The 16113-nt window shown below is 39.1% G+C and overlaps 1 pseudogene; it reads right to left on the bottom strand.

Annotated features, from left to right (window-relative positions):
* The window catches only part of LOC111175901 (10 kDa heat shock protein, mitochondrial pseudogene), a 42417-nt pseudogene that overhangs the window by 5363 nt on the left and 20941 nt on the right, over positions 1-16113 (bottom strand).

The following is a 16113-nucleotide window of genomic DNA, read 5'->3' as shown; positions in this document are numbered from 1 at the left end:
AGGGGTGGGTAATTTCATAGGCTAATGAGTGGGAGGAGTATTCCAGCTACTTCGGGGGGGGGGGGGGAAGGGGCGGGGATTTCCAGGAATTGGGCCACCGCCCAGTTTTTGATCCTTATGGTCGGTCTTGGAACTGTCATGGTGCCTGTGGGTGTGTCATTTAGCTTGCTGATGTGTTACAGTGAGTGTATACTGAGGCTCAAGGTCTAGTGGAAGTCGACTTGTCCACCATCTTGAACCCATTTGGTTCTAATCAGTTTATGTCATGTCCTTGGGCTATGCCATTCTTTCAGATGTTGTGCCCTGCCCCCTTCTCTCCTGTTTCACTTCGATAAAAAATTTTTTTAAAAAAGAACATAAAATAATTCTGGTTAATTCAATTCAACAACAGAAATTGAGTGCCTATGTGCAGGGCACAGAGACAACTTGCTGGGTAAATAATTATGAACAAGCTGTACAGGGTAGGAGAGACAGATAATTAATATAATTACTATTCAGTGTGATAAGGGGAGGTTCAGGGTGTTATTGACACGTGGCAAGGACACAAAGCCCAGTGAAGGGACATCAGAGTTGGAGAGAGTGTTAGGGAGAGGGCAGGAAGGAGGAAGGTGACCCAGATAGAAGGATGTTCATGTGATACGCCCCCTCGAGAGATCGCTGGACCTGTTTAAGGACCTTGTGCCCTATTCCTTCCATTTGCTCCTTGAGGTCTACCTTCCACCCTTTGCCTCCTACTCTCTGAAGGGAGACTGACTTGCAGGGACTACATTGGTGAGCACCAGTGTGCTCTATGGCAGCCAGTCGTGGTTAAGCCAATGGGGAGCTCCAGGAGGAGATATGGATGGAGGAGATTTGGATGAAGGGCCTGAAGTGAGTTCAGGTCCTTGTGGAGGGGTTTCTGGCTGGCTGGTGGTGTCCTGGGACACCTCTCCATTTTCTCTTCCAAGGTCTTGTAACTGCTCCCTCCTTCAGGTGATAACAGCCCTGAGGCGCTGCACTGTCTCTGTGGTTTTCCTACACCCCACCCAATGCTTTGTACACAGTCCCACAATTAAGCCTTCCTTGAATTATCTTAATTTCATGTGCAGGGATTCCTGAAAGGGAAGAAGCAGGAATGGGGAGTGGTGTTGGTGGGACTAGCCAGCTGGGTGGGGACAGACTCAGGAGAAGGTTTATAATCTAGGTTAACAGAGTTTGGAATGTAGCCCAAGGAGAACCTTGTGGGCACTGTAGGAATTTGGATTGTATTCTTCAAGTGTTGGAAGGGCATTGGAGGATCTACAGCAGGGAAGTGACAAGATCTGATTTATGCTTTTCAAAGGTCAGTGGACTTTGAGTAAATCAGATTACCCTCCATCATGGAGCAGTGCCGGGGCGGGAGAGCTCATCCAGTTAGTTGAAGGTCTTTTTTCTTTTTTTAATGAACTTGTTTATTAATTTTTATTTATTTTTGGCTGCATTGGGTCTTCGTCGCTGTGCATGGGCTTTCTCTAGTTGTGGTGAGTGGGGGCTACTCTTTGTTGCGGTGCGCGGGCTTCTCATTGCGGTGGCTTCTCGTTGCAGAGCATGGGCTTCAGTAGTTGTGGCGCATGGGCTTAGTTGCTCCGCGGCATGTGGGATCTTCCTGGACCAGGGCTTGAACCCATGTCCCCTGTATTGGCAGGCAGGTTCTTAACCACTGCACCACCAGGGAAGTCCCAGTTGAAGGTCTTAATAGAACAAAGACTGATGGCCCATGAGCAAGAAGGAATTCTGCCAGCTGGTGGCCTTTAGACTTGAGGAGCAACATCAGCTCTTCTCTGGGTCTCCAGACTGGCCTACCCTGCAGATTTTGGACTTACCAAGCATCTATAATCACATGAACTTGTTTCTTAAAATCAATCTCTCTCTCTCTCTCAATAAATATATGTATATATCTATATCTATCTATCCTCTATCTATCTATATATATATAGAGAGAGAGAGAGAGACACTGACTATACTATATGATCTATGTGTTTATTATACCCATTTCTAAGACGTGTGTGTATGCACGGGTGCGCATGCATGCATGCGTATCTCCTGTTGGTTCTGTGTCTCTGGAGAACCCTGAGTAATACAGCAAATGCCCTTGATTTGGAGGCAGTGGTTTGGATATGAGCTTTGATACCCTGATCACTGTCGGATGAGGTGGCCACACTGTGCACAGAGCACAGGTCCACAAACTGATAGAGCTGCTCCTCCGTTCATGGATCTCAGATCATGCACCTCTAGCAGGTCTTTGAGGCCCCTTTGGGGCTCAATTTCCTCCTCTTTAAAATGAGAAAAGTAATATCTTCCCTGCCCAACTCACATAATTTTTGTGCATATCAAATAAGACAATGTATTGAAGCACATTAAAAAACGACCACATACAGACACAACATATTAGGTATTATTTTATTTGGCCTGTAATTCTGCCACACACATTCTTGAAATTGTGTGTTGGCAGCAGACAGTTTTGAAAGTCAGACAAGCATGTGGCACCCATTCACCCATTCAGCGCTTGCACACGCTGTCCTTTCTGTCTGGAGTGGCTCTTCTGCTACCTTAAGTCTTAATTTGGAGCAAGGGGAGGGTGTTGGGTGGAGGTAGAAAGAGAAGTTAAGAATCAGGCAAAGGTTTTGGGCTCAAACACGTGTATGGATACTGATCGCATTAAATGAAATAACAAAATAACTTAGCAAAATGAAATATTGCAAATGAGCTCTCCATCTCAAGGATGCTATCTGACATTAGAGTACGTTACTGAAGGAAGAATATATTTAGGGGTGTGTGTATGGGGTGACAGCAGGGACAGTGAGATGGAGAGGGTGGGATGATGAGTTTTAAATGGAACCTGTTGCATCTGCAGTGTTTATGGGACATCTAAATGGTAATATGCAAGATAACTCAGGTTGGAGATATAGGCTGGAAATAGACACTAAGAAGAGCAGCTGACATTTCATGTGTTTTTATACCATGTGCCAGACACTGTACTAAACATGTTGTATGTATGATCTCATTTAATCATTAAACAGTCCTGTGAGATCAGTCGTTTTATTATACCCATTTCTGAGATTCTACAGCTAAAACATGGTTCATTTGAGATTTAAACCCAAACAATCTGGCTGGAAGATCTCAGTTTACAGGCAACAAATAAAGCTACAGGGATAAGTGAGTGTGCTTAGGCAGAGTATGCCGTTCAGGCAGAGGGCAGACAGTGGAATTCTAGGGAACAAGAACTTTTACTAGTAAATCATGAGAGATTTCCTTGGAAAAGATGGAAAGGGAGAGTTCAGAAGGAGAAGAGGAAAGCTGTGTAGAAGGTGAGTTAGTGAATTCAAGGGAGGAGCATGTTTCCAGAGATCCTTCACCTTTGCAGGAAGGCCAAGTGAAGCAAGAATGTTACATGAATATTGGAATTAGGAACCAGGGGTGGTGTTGGGGGCATGCAGATGTCTTCAAGAGGAGCTTCAGCAGATGGGTCGCTGTGGGAAGGGATTTGGGCTCAGTCATGGGCTTTCAACCAAGCCTGGGTCACCTGGCCTCCCCGCTGCGGAGGGCCACTGACATGGCACACATCATTGATTTCTCTGATAAAGGAATGTTGCTACTCGCTCACTCTATTTTTTTCCTTTTCCTTGGCAATTTGTCATTTCGTTTATTTGGTTTTACCACGTTCCCAGCTTCACTGCAATAATGAGACTGTCTTTGCCACAAGTTGCAAATTTGAATGACGCATCTGTTCTTCTTTTTCCTACCTTCAGTAAGTTTCCTCTGACACTAGAGAGAAGATGTGATAAAGATAAATTTAAGAGTGGAATTGGGAAGTTAAGGCAGCTCTCAATCTGTTTATCTTTGGAAACCATTATACAGAGGAAAAGTTTTTCATTTAGCTCATGGTTGCTGCACACACACAAATATAATGCAAGGTCTTTTTTCCCCACAGATGACCTCTCAGAAAAGAAGCTGTTGCCTTAAGTTAGAATCTTTACAAAGTCACTCATATTACAGAGTGCTGTCTGAGTTGCTTTATTTTCAATAATAACACCGTTGGGAGAAGACGTTGTTTTAATATTCTTATGGTGGTAAGTTATGGCATCAGTTAAAAAGAAAACTTTAACACAGATTTAGTAATTATTAATAGTAAAATGATCTCTCGATCACGTGTGTTGGAAATTGTTGAGAATAAACCTTTTAAAAACACTTTAAGAAGTGAGATAAGTCAGACAGAGGAAGGTAAATACTGTACGATATCACTTATATGTGGAATCCAAAAAGCCAAATTCGTAAAAACAGGTTGCAATGGTGGTTACCAGGGACTGGGGCTGGGGAGATAGGAGAGATGTTGTTTAAGGGAACAAACTTGTAACTAGTAGATAAATAAGTTCTGGGGATCTATACACAGCATAGTGATTATAGTTAACAATACTGTGTTATAAACTTCAAAGTTGCTAAGAGACTGGATCTTAATTTTTTCACCGTAAAAATGAAACGATAATCATGTGACATAATAGAGGTGTTAACTAACGCTACTGTTGTAATCAAATTGCAATATATAAATGTACCAAATCAAAATATCGTACACCTTAGACTTATACAAAGTTATATGTCAATTGTTTCAAGAAAAAAAAAGACAGACAATTTAAGAAGTAATCAAGTAAGTGATTATGGAGTTCACAAATACTAAATGGCTACTTTTAACTTAGGGTACAATTTCCAAGGTCATTCATTATTATATAGAGATTCCAAAAGTACTGTATCTTAAACAATTTAGAAAGAAACAAAGGTGATGTGTTCTAAAAAACTCTAGAAAACTCAGAAATTGACTCCAGTGATGACAGATATGGTAAAGCATATAAAGACTTTGAATAAAATTGTCGCATGAGAGTTTATAACATGAGACTTTAAATATACATAATTAAAGTAAATATTATGCATAGCTATTTGGCTGTTTCATCTGCATTCCTGAAAGTTTATATTATATTCAAATTGCCAAAAGGCTTTTGTTCCATATTTTCTCATAGAGTATTGCCTATATACACAATTGCCTTACATTTGGGCACGTGAAGTTCTCCATAAGCCACAATGTCAACAGGGTAGGTATTTTGGGCTCAGTATTCATACATGACTGCCTATAAGCACAGCAAAGAAAGAGCTGGACAACTCAAGTAAAAGATGCAGCTCCTAAAGGCCATCCCAAACACTGCTGTATCCACAGAGCGTTTGAACGTTCAATAATGTGCCTCGTGAATTTGATCAGCGTTGGCAGCGGCCATAGGCTGCATTGCCCTGATGGAATAGCCGAGGTTGGAGAGAGCTATCCCACTTAAAGTCATAGTCCTTTTCCAGGTCAGCCCACAGCCAATGGCTGGTCACCACGGTACAGAGGCCCCACCCCAGTGCCCCAACTCAGAACAACTCTGAATGGCTATCCCAGCTCCAGAGCTCCCGGCGGGGTTGGCTGAGACCTAGCAGTGGCTACACTGCAGCTCAGCTTCTCCTCTTCCCAGTCTACCATCCTTCCCTTCCCCCCACAGGTGTTCCTCTCAAGAGTACTCCCCAAATAAATCTCCTACATGCTAACTTCTGCCTCAAAAGAAGAGGGAAACCCAACTGCCTAAGTGCTGAAGAAAACAGTGAAAAATATAAATGTGATTTATTTGACCCCACTGAGTACAAGCTTCTTTTTGTCAGGCAACACAAAAAATAAGACAGTGAATAGAGATCCTGCTTTTCACATGAACGCATGTTGGCCATTGCAGGCCGGAAGGGGGGCTGGTACCCATAACATTTTTAAATGAAGGATGAGACAAAGTTATTTCTTTATGACAGTAATAGTGCCAGTGAAGTCATTTTACATTACCAAGTGGTTTTTCTCACTAATCATTTCACTGCCCATCACCACGATTCTTAAGGCAGAGGACCAGACATTAGATTTTTCTAGAAATACAAACTCAAGTCCAAATGATTTCAGCACAGTGTTTGAAGATTTCTCAATTTTACACTTGATTTTTTTAAAAAATTTGTTGAAGACATAAGAAAAAGATACAATATTGGGTATGTTTGTTTTAAACACATCCAACATCTAAATGTTGCAACAAAACATAAACAATAACTATGATTTACAAATTGTAAATAAATATATAAAAGTGAGCTCAACCACATAAGCCATTAGGGAAACTAAAATTAAAACCATAATAAGATACCATTACATACACTCCAAAATGGCTAAAACAGGAAAAACCAAAAACCCTGACAATACTGAGTGTCAATTAGAGCAATGGATCCTCTGAGAAAATGCTGGTGGAGTATGTGAATTGGTAGAACTACTTTTGGCATCCTCTTGATCCAGTTTTTCTAGGGCTTTATCAAATTTTTTGGACTTTTCAAGGACCCAACTCTGTAAACTCTGCTGATTTTGTTATATGTTTGTTTTCTATTTCATTAATTTCTCCTCTTATTTATGTTATTTCCCTCCTTCTCCTTTCTTTGGGTCTATTATGCTATTTCCCCCTAACTTCTTGAGAGGTTGCTTAGCTAATTCATTTTTAGCCTTTTTATTTTTTCAAACCTATGCATTTAATGATAAAAATTTTCTCAAAACACTGCTTTAGCTGTATCTTACAAGTTTTGGTATGTTATATTTTCATTATTATTCACTTCAGAATATTTTCTCTTTTGCATTATGCTTTATTTTTAACCTATGCTAATTAAGAACTATACTCTTTAATTTTCAAATATTTTGGGGATTTCTAGGGTTTTTTTTTTTATTATTAACTTCTATTAAATTCAGTTGCAGCCTGAGAAGCTGTGTATGATTTTAATTATTTTAAATCTATGGCTCAACATATGGACAATTTTCTCCATATGGATAATAAATTCTCCATATATGTTTGATAAGAATGTGTGTTCTACAGTTGTTGGGTAAAGTGTTCTCTCTCTATGTTAAATTTCTTAGCTCATGTTATTCAATTAATTTATAGTCTTACTGATCGTTTTTGTCTGTTGCTCTATCAGGTTACTGAGTGGAATATATTAAAATTTTTCATTATGTGTATGGATGTATCTATTTCTCCTTTTAACTTTGTCTTGTAGAGATATATAATTAAATATCCCTCATTATCGCCAGTAATGCTTCTGCTTTAAAGTCTACTTTGACTGATAATAGTACGTCAGTTTTCTTCTCATTTTGTTCACATAGTATATATTTTTCTATCTTTTGGCTTTCAACTTATCTGTATCCTTATGCTTAAGATGTGACTAGTGTAAACAGTATGTCATTGTTTCAATCGAGTCTCAAATTTTTTGTCTCTTAACTGAAAAATGTAGTCAATTTACATTTAATGTAATTACCATTGTATCTGGATTTAAATCTACCATCTTACCATTTGTTTTCTATTTGTTCTACATGTTCTATGTTCCCTTTTCTCTCTTCCTTGTGTTATTATTCATTAATTCCATTTTTGTTATTACATTTTCTAGTTCTCTTCACTTGTTATCTATGTATTTTAAACTATTCTTTTTAGTAGTTGCCCAATAGATTACAACATGCATTCCTGGTTTACTTAAAGTATGATATAACAAAACTACAATGAGTTATCACCTCACACTGGTCAGAATGGCCATCATCAAAAAATCTACAAACAATCAATCCTGGAGAAGGTGTGGAGAAAAGGGAACCCTCTTGCACTGTTGGTGGGAATGTAAATTGATACAGCCACTATGGAGAACAGTATGGAGGTTCCTTAAAAAACTAAAAATAGAACTACCATATGACCCAGCAATCCCACTACTGGGCATATACCATGAGAAAACCATAATTCAAAAAGAGACATGTACCACAATGTTCATTGCAGCTCTATTTACAATAGTCAGGACATGGAAGCCACCTAAGTGTCCATTGACAGATGAATGGTTAAAGAAGATGTGGCACATATATACAATGGAATATTACTCAGCCATAAAAAGAAACGAAATTGAGTTCTTTGTGGTGAGGTGGATGGAGCTACAGTCTGTCAAACAGAGTGAAGTAAGTCAAAAAGAGAAAAACAAATACCATATGCTAACACATATATATGGAATCTAAAAAAAAAAAAAAAAAGGTTCTGAAGAACCTAGGGGCAGGACAGGAATAAAGACACAGACGTAGAGAATGGACTTGAGGACATGGGGAGGGGGAAGGGTAAGCTGGGATGAAGTGAGAGAGTGCCATTGACATATATACACTACCAAATGTATAATAGCTAGTGGGAAGTAGCCGCATAGCAAAGGGAGATCAGCTCCGTGCTTTGTGACCACCTAGAGGGGCGGGATAGGGAGGGTGGGAGGTATTCGCAAGAGGGAGGGGGTATGGAGATATATGTATACATATAGCTGATTCACTTTGTTATACAGCAGAAACTAACACAACATTGTAAAGCAATTTTACTCCAATAAAGATGTTAAAAAAAGTAAGATATAAATTGTTGCTTTATTTCTTCTTTGATAATACTTGAAACTAAAAATGCATTAAGTCCATTTACCCCTCACATTTTGGGCTGTTATTGTAATGTACCTTAATTGTATCTGTATATTTCAAGCCCCACAGGACATTATAACTATTGCTTCATAGAGTAAATATTTAAATTTATGTGCATATTTATCATTCATTCTTTTTCTGCAAATACCATCTAGGATCATAGTTCTTCCTAAAATTTTCTCTTTCACATTTGCAAAAGAGAATGTTTGATGCTAAAAAAATCTCAGTTTTCACTGGCCTAAATATGTTTTTATTTTATCCTCATTTTTGAGAAATATTTTTGCTGGACATAGAATTCTAGGTTGGCAGCTATCTTCTTTCAGTACTTGGAGGATATGATTCCACTGCCTTCTGGATTCATTACTTCTGTTGAGAAGTCAGCTGTAAGTCCTATAGTATTTCTTCTTTGAAGCTCATATATAATTTTTCTTCTGGAGGCATCTAAGGTTATCTCTTTGTCTTTGTATTTTAGCAGCTTTACTATCAAGCATACGTATATACATGCTGCTTGGGTATTCATAGCACTTCTTGAATCTATGAGACCACTAATATCTCTGCTTACTTTCTCATTTTCTCAGCCACACTCCACTCCAAATACCAGGCTTACCTCTTTGGGTTTTCCCTTATTCAAATCTTGATCCTACAAATTATCTCTGCTTTGATATTTCTATAATATCTTTAGAGTTTTTTTGTGTGTGTTTGTGTGTGTGTGTGTGTGTGTGTGTGTGTCTGTGTTTAATATTTGCTTCAGCTTTTCTAATTTTTCTCAGAAGGAGCATTGGTATAAAACACCTCATTAGTCACTGTAAAAGTTTTAATTAATCTTTTAAAAAACAATTTGCCTACATTTGAATATCCACATGTGTTCTAAATGGCCATAAAGTTGTTTGCAGATATCAAAATTCAGAGAAACACTTAGGTAGATGGTTTGATAGGGAACAAAGTAAGGACAGTAAGGGATTGATTTGGAGCACACTTCAAGAATTTTAAATTGTTTAAAGTGTTTGAGTTAGTAAAGTGCTCTAAATGATGGTAAAGTGTAGTACAATCATGAGTGTGGGGGTATAAATCTTTGGAGTTGAGGTGTAAAAAAAGAGTGACTTAAGCATTTTAGACAGGTTACCCTCTTGGAAACCAAGAACCCCTAAAATGACTGTGGTACCTGTGATGGAGGGACTGAATTGTCTTTGATTAATCTGGGGAATTATATTGATTATTTCATAAACTCCTTCCCTATTTGTGAAGTGCCTCTACCATGCAAACCTCTGGACCAGTAGATGCCAGGCATGAGGGGTGGTAAAATGCTACATAATTGGATGGCACGAGGTTCAAAGAGGAAGCAAAGCCCAGATGAAGGTAGAGAAGTAATGACTTGGCTGCCACAATGAGAAGCTAAGGGAATATCAAGCCCTCTTGCACTCACAGCACCCCCAGCTCCTGGCCTATTTCCACGTCAATCCTGTGAGAATGAACAGCTGCTTAAGAGTCCTATAAAGAACACCCATGTCCTCGAGGGAGAGCAGATTTCAGTTATAATTAGGAAGTGGAGGGAATATTTTGTGAAGTGATGGAATATGTTAGGAAATTTGCTTAGCATTTTATAGGGATTCCAGGGGATAAAATGGAGAGTTTGGGAGAGAGAAGAGTGCCCATAAAAAACACTTCCATGCCACTTGAAGAGCATGATGATGAAGTTAGGGCTGAGATATTCTAGCAATCAGTACTGAGACCAGTGATGTTTACTCATGACAGTGGGAGAGTAAACCGAAAAATGGTTGCTGACAACACAGCATCCTTCAGATATCTTAGAGCCAAAGAGATCTACAGATGGTCCTAACTCAATTAGGAAATGATTAACACAATAACAGGCATAGTTTTTATAAATTATGTACATAGATAAGAATAACTGAGAGTGTAATGGTTTACTTATTCAACTTAAATTGCTATAAGATAACCCATTAAAGAAAAAGCATCATAGCTTTTGACATGGTGCAACACTATTGTGTTATATGATATATATATTGAAGGCAAGTAATAGACTGAGCGAAAAAGAGCAACAGTATTAAAATCATTCTGAATCCCATTAGACAAATAGATGACATTCCCATCTCTAGAAAGTAACACATAGGAAAAACAAGAAAGAACAAGACAACAAAGAGACTGTGGTAACATTAAGAGAGGGAAAGTTTCCAAAAACTATTGTGAAAAGAAAATGTAGCCTCGAGCAAGAGGCATGTTTGGAAAAAGTGATCATTTTTTAGGAAGTTGCTAGTGCATGGGATCCTCTTCAAGTAGACGTTCTCCAGCTTGGGACCATCAATTTGCCTTTGAGATGCCAAAGGCGAAAATGGCATTTCTAGAACAAATGTGATACATGAATACAGAAAAATAAAAAGTGTAAGGCATTGTTACATTTTCCCCCCATCTTTGTATACGGTCAAATTGGTAATTTTCATGGCAGTCTGTTCATGGTGGAGAGTGGGCACGGGCAAGGCATATAAAGGCTTTCGAGATAACATTTTGCAACCAGCATATTCTTTGACTTTCTTTTTTCAGACATGCTTTAGTTTTTCTTCCTTGGATTTTTTTCTCTGTGTAAGTTATCTTTAAATAATAACATGCGTTTTCTTACTAGTATGCACTGCTTGTAATGACTTCAATGAAATATGCAGGTCATTTGGAGCACAGAACTGTTTTGTGATTTACATCATTACAAAATATGTCCCATTAAGATGATGCACAAGCTGAACTGGAGTTAATGAACCTGCATTCTTGCAGGATAATTCAAACTTTAAGGGTGATATTAAATAAAATAAGAAAGGTAGGAAAAATCAGGTTCACTGTACACCAGAGATCATGATCTTTATCCTCTCAGTTCATTAAAGCATATCTATTGCTCACGTTACTCTCAGACCATTATTAGAGTGGTTGTAGAGCACATATACGTATGTAATTAAGTACTCCTCTGCGTCCATAAAAGAACTGCACGTGTTTCCACAGGGAATGCATGGGGAATTTGATTCAGAAGCCTGTAAGAGAGTGTAAGTATCTTTAACCTTTATGGAATGCTGCATGGAATTGTGTGGAATATTCCCACTTAGTATTCAAAACAAGGGTGGAAACACTATAGCCCATGGCCAAATCCAGCCCACTGCTTGTTTTGTAAATAAAGTTTTATTGGAACACAGCCACTCCTATCTGTTACAAATTGTCTGTGTTAGCCCTGTAACAGTAGAACTGGGTAGGTGCCACAGAGACTGCATGGCCCAGAAAGCCTAGAATATTTACTACCTGGCTCTTTAAAGAAAAAGTTTGCCAAGTCTCGACCTACCTGTTTTTTGTTACCTACCTGTTGACCATATACGTCATCACAAAATGAGTAAAAACCTCTCTTAATCAAATATTATTTGAGAGCAGAATATTTAAATGGTATATAGTGTCAAGGTCCTAGGATCCACTTGACCTACTTAGGAATATCAGTCTTTTTAAAAAGCCTATACATGGTATCTTAAACTCTCCTGTTGTCAAGAAATCAAATAAATAAATAAATAAAAACAATAGCCACCAGTTTCGTAAACCCTCCTGAAATACAATGTCTCGTGTTCCCCTTCTGGCTCTGTGGCAGCTGTTAACTATCAAATACTATTTCTAGAACTGTGCTGACATCAGTCGACAATCATACACAAAGCTGTTTGGCAGGACATACACCGAGCAAGTTGAGGCTGTTAAAATGAAACGGCTCTGTTAAAATTAACCCTATTCACATGGCAGGGAAAATACCTAAGTCTGCCAAATCAAACCCTTCCTATATCAGTGGGGAAGAACTATTTGCCAACCTCTGAAAAGGTAATTTAGACACAGGAGAGCAAAAAAACAAAGAAGAAAAACCCTCCAAAATTAAAATGATAAAAATGTGCTTGACAGCAAAAGTACTTCCAAATGTATGAAATTGAATCCAAAACTGAGCCTGCAACAAATTTAACTGACAAGAAAATCTGCATAATGGACTTGGTTTTATTATTAATGCTAATATGGGTACTCTTTTGTTCTATTGTGCTGATGGCAAGAAGATAAATGCCCACCGAAGGCACTAAAATATCTCCACTGTTGAAATACTGACTGTAGTTAGAATGCAAACCCTTATTCTTCACTTGTAACAGAAAAAAACTTTTTTAAAGGAAGTGCTACTATAGAAGCCATTTCAGAATCAGGTACAGCTCTGAAATAGAATTTCTTAAAATAACTAAATGCAACATTTAAAAAAAAAACCACTTTCTTTGTGAAATTTAAAATTATGTAGATACAATTTTATCAAAATGGTAAATACATTCCTTACATGATTTTTAATTAGCACCTCTTTAAAATGAATAATTAGTCTTACATAGTCCTTATAATTCATGGTTGACGTTTACCTTCAGGGCAACCAATCAAATACTGTTGTGATATCACTTATATGTGGAAACTAAAACATAATACAAAGGAATGTGTATGCAAAACAGAAACAGACTCACAGATATAGAAGACAAATTAGTGGTTACCTGAAGGGAGGGGTGAGGGGAGAGGCAAGGGAGGGGTACAGGATTAAGAGATAAAAACTACTACATATAAAATAGATAAGCAACAAAGATAGATTGTATAGCACAGGGAATTACAGCCATTATCTGGTAATAACTTTTAATGGAGTATAAGCTGTAAAAAAACTAAATCACTATGCTGTACACCTGAAACTAATATAATATTGTAAATCGACAATACTTCAATTAAAAAAGAGAAACCAAATGGTGTAAATGCTTTTTTTCTGCCAGCGCACCTCTCCCTGAAAATCAATATTTAAAGTCCTCTCCTCCTCCGAAACCCAAGTCACCTGGGGGATGGGCAGCAGCTAGACAGGGCTTGCAAGAGGAGGGGACTGTGCCCAAGAATGTTTGCAGTTGGAGGGGCCAAGGGTCTGGAAGCCAGGGAGCTCAGGCCAAGGCTGGACTCTGTCAAGCCAGTAAACCAGTAAATCTGAGACGGAGCAATTGGGTTTCGAAGATCAAGACTAGCAGAAGGTCAGAAACTCTTGGAGGTTAGTAACAGCAAGGAAATAGAATCTAAGGATGTCAGCTCTTAAGGTAACATCTATTTGTGTTTGCTTTTATGGGTCTTGTTTATGCTGCTTCCCAGTTGCAGGCAAAGTAGTGGTTACAGCTACTTTGAGGGTGAAATTACTGTGGATAAACCTTGATCCTGGTTGCAGCCAGTCTTTAATTACAAGAAGGCTGTTACAGACCTCGGTGATGTAGAGATTATTTAAATAGAGATTACACCTGTGGGCCAAGCCTGTGCTAATCATTCTAAATTCTCCCGCCACTTGCCTTCTCTATTTATTAATGTATTTAAGCTTTTCCCACTTTCTAGGTCAGTTCTGTCTGTGGTACACAGAATTTTAAGATGGCCCTGAAGGTTCCCCCATGCCCTGGCATATACACCCTATATAATCACCTCCACTTGAATGTGTGTAAACCAGTGAGTATGATATGTTATCCCTCCTTTGATTAGGTTACTCTTCAGTTGACTGAGTTAGTCAAAAGGGAAATTATCAGAGAAGAAACAATATCCTGCTGGCCTCAAGGATAAAAACCAAACTGCCATGTTATGAGATGAGGGGGACACAAGGTAAGGACCTCAAGGTGGCCGCTAGGAGCTGCAAGCAGCCCCTTGGCTATGTGGATACAACAAAATGAATTCCAACAACTAGGGTGCTTGGAAGAAGATCCCAAGCCTCAGAGGAGACCCTAGGCTAAAGGCTGATTGCAGCCTGGTGAGACCCTGCAGAGAGGACCCACATAAGCCGTACCTGGATTCCTGACTTATGGAATCTGAAATAATAAATTTGTGCTGTTTTAAGCCACTCAGTTTATGGTGATTTGTTACACAGTAAAAAGAAACTAAGACCCTGTCCAGTAGAATTTTCCATCATAATGGAAATGTTCTATATTTGTGCAGCTGATATGGTAGCCACTAGCCACATGGGCTACTGGGCATTTGAAATGAGGCTAGTACATGTGAGGAAGTGAATTTTCATTACTTTGACCTTAAGTTGCCATATGTGGCTAGTGGCTACCCTAATGGACCGTGCAGTTCTAGATTAATAATAATGAAGACAGCAATCCTTTGATTTTAATGTTCTTGATTACCAATAGCTCTCCTCTGAGTCCAATTTTTGAAATTTAATCTGAAATTCTCTAAAAAGACTGTATGAGAAACCATGCATAATCTAGCCCCTGCTCCCCGCCTTCAGCTCATCCTTTTCTCTAAACCTTCTTCCAATCATCTGAGTGATCAAGTTCTTTCTCCCCTGAAGCCTCCCATCTGTAAGAACATTCTTACTTTCATTCTTCATCTGTCTAATACCTACTTAATATTTAGGTCTCAGTCCAAATGTCACTGTCTGGGAGAGAATTCTCTGATGCCCTGCATCAGTTAGCTATCTCTAACAATAGCTGTGTAACAAGCCAAAACTCAGTGGCTCAAAAAATAATCACTTATTATTGTAGTTCATGCACCTATAGGTCCACTGGGTCATCTGATGTAAGGTGGGATCACACATGAGCCTGTGGGATGGCTGGAGGCTTCGCTTTAAGCCAGGATTGACTGGAGCACATTAGGAGGGTCAGGGTGCTTTGAGTGTCTGTCCTCCTTCTGGGACCAGCAGGCTAATCTGGGTATAGTCTTCTCACAGCAATGATAGAAGTACAATAGGCAAATATAAATACAGGTGAACTCTTGAGACTTAGACTCAAGACTGGCACAACATCATTTTTGCCTCCTTCTCTTGGTCAAACCAAATTCCAAGGCCAAAGCCAGAAGTAAAGGTGGGAAGTGCACTCCACCCCTTATGTGGGAGAGGCTGGAACAATCACATGACAAAAGGCTTGGATACAGGAAAGGAAGAAGAATTGGGGGTCAATGATGACATCTTCCATATTTGCTTCATTTAAATTAGATTCTTCACTCTTTTTTTTTTTTTTTGGCTGCGTCGGGTCTTTGTTGCTGCGCACAGGCTTTCTCTAGTTGTGGCGAGTGGGGGCTACTCTTTGTTGCGGTGCACGGGCTTCTCATTGCAGTGGCTTCTCTTGTTGCGGAGCACGGGCTGTAGGCGCACGGGCTTCATTAGTTGTGGCATGCAAACTTCAGTAGTTGTGGCTCGCGGGCTCTAGAGCGCAGGCTCAGTAGTTGTGGCACACGGGCTTAGTTGCTCTGTGGCATGTGGGATCTTCCCAGACCAGGGATAGAACTGTGTCTCCTGCATTGGCAGGCAGATTCTTAACCACTGTGCCACCAGGGAAGTTCCAGATTCTTCATTCTTAATGTCTCAGGAAAGACTTTTCTTTCAAGGCACTTGTACTTGGTAATTGTTTACTTATTTGTGAGATTACTTGTTTACTGACAGTCTCCCTCATAACGCTGTGAGCCCAATGAGGTCAGGAATCATATTTATTTTATTTGCTGTAGTGTCACCAGAACCTGTGACACTCAATTATTTAATTGAATAAAAATGAACAGAATATCTGAAAAACATTTTAAAAGCTGAATATGTTCTGATAAGC

This window comes from Delphinapterus leucas, chromosome 2 (assembly GCF_059928025.1).
Source record: "Delphinapterus leucas isolate spDelLeu-1000000601 "Yukka" chromosome 2, BTC_Dleu_Yukka2, whole genome shotgun sequence".
Lineage (NCBI taxonomy): Eukaryota > Metazoa > Chordata > Mammalia > Artiodactyla > Monodontidae > Delphinapterus > Delphinapterus leucas.
Note: the sequence above shows the minus strand (reverse complement) of the source record. Positions and strands in the feature narration are given on the sequence as shown.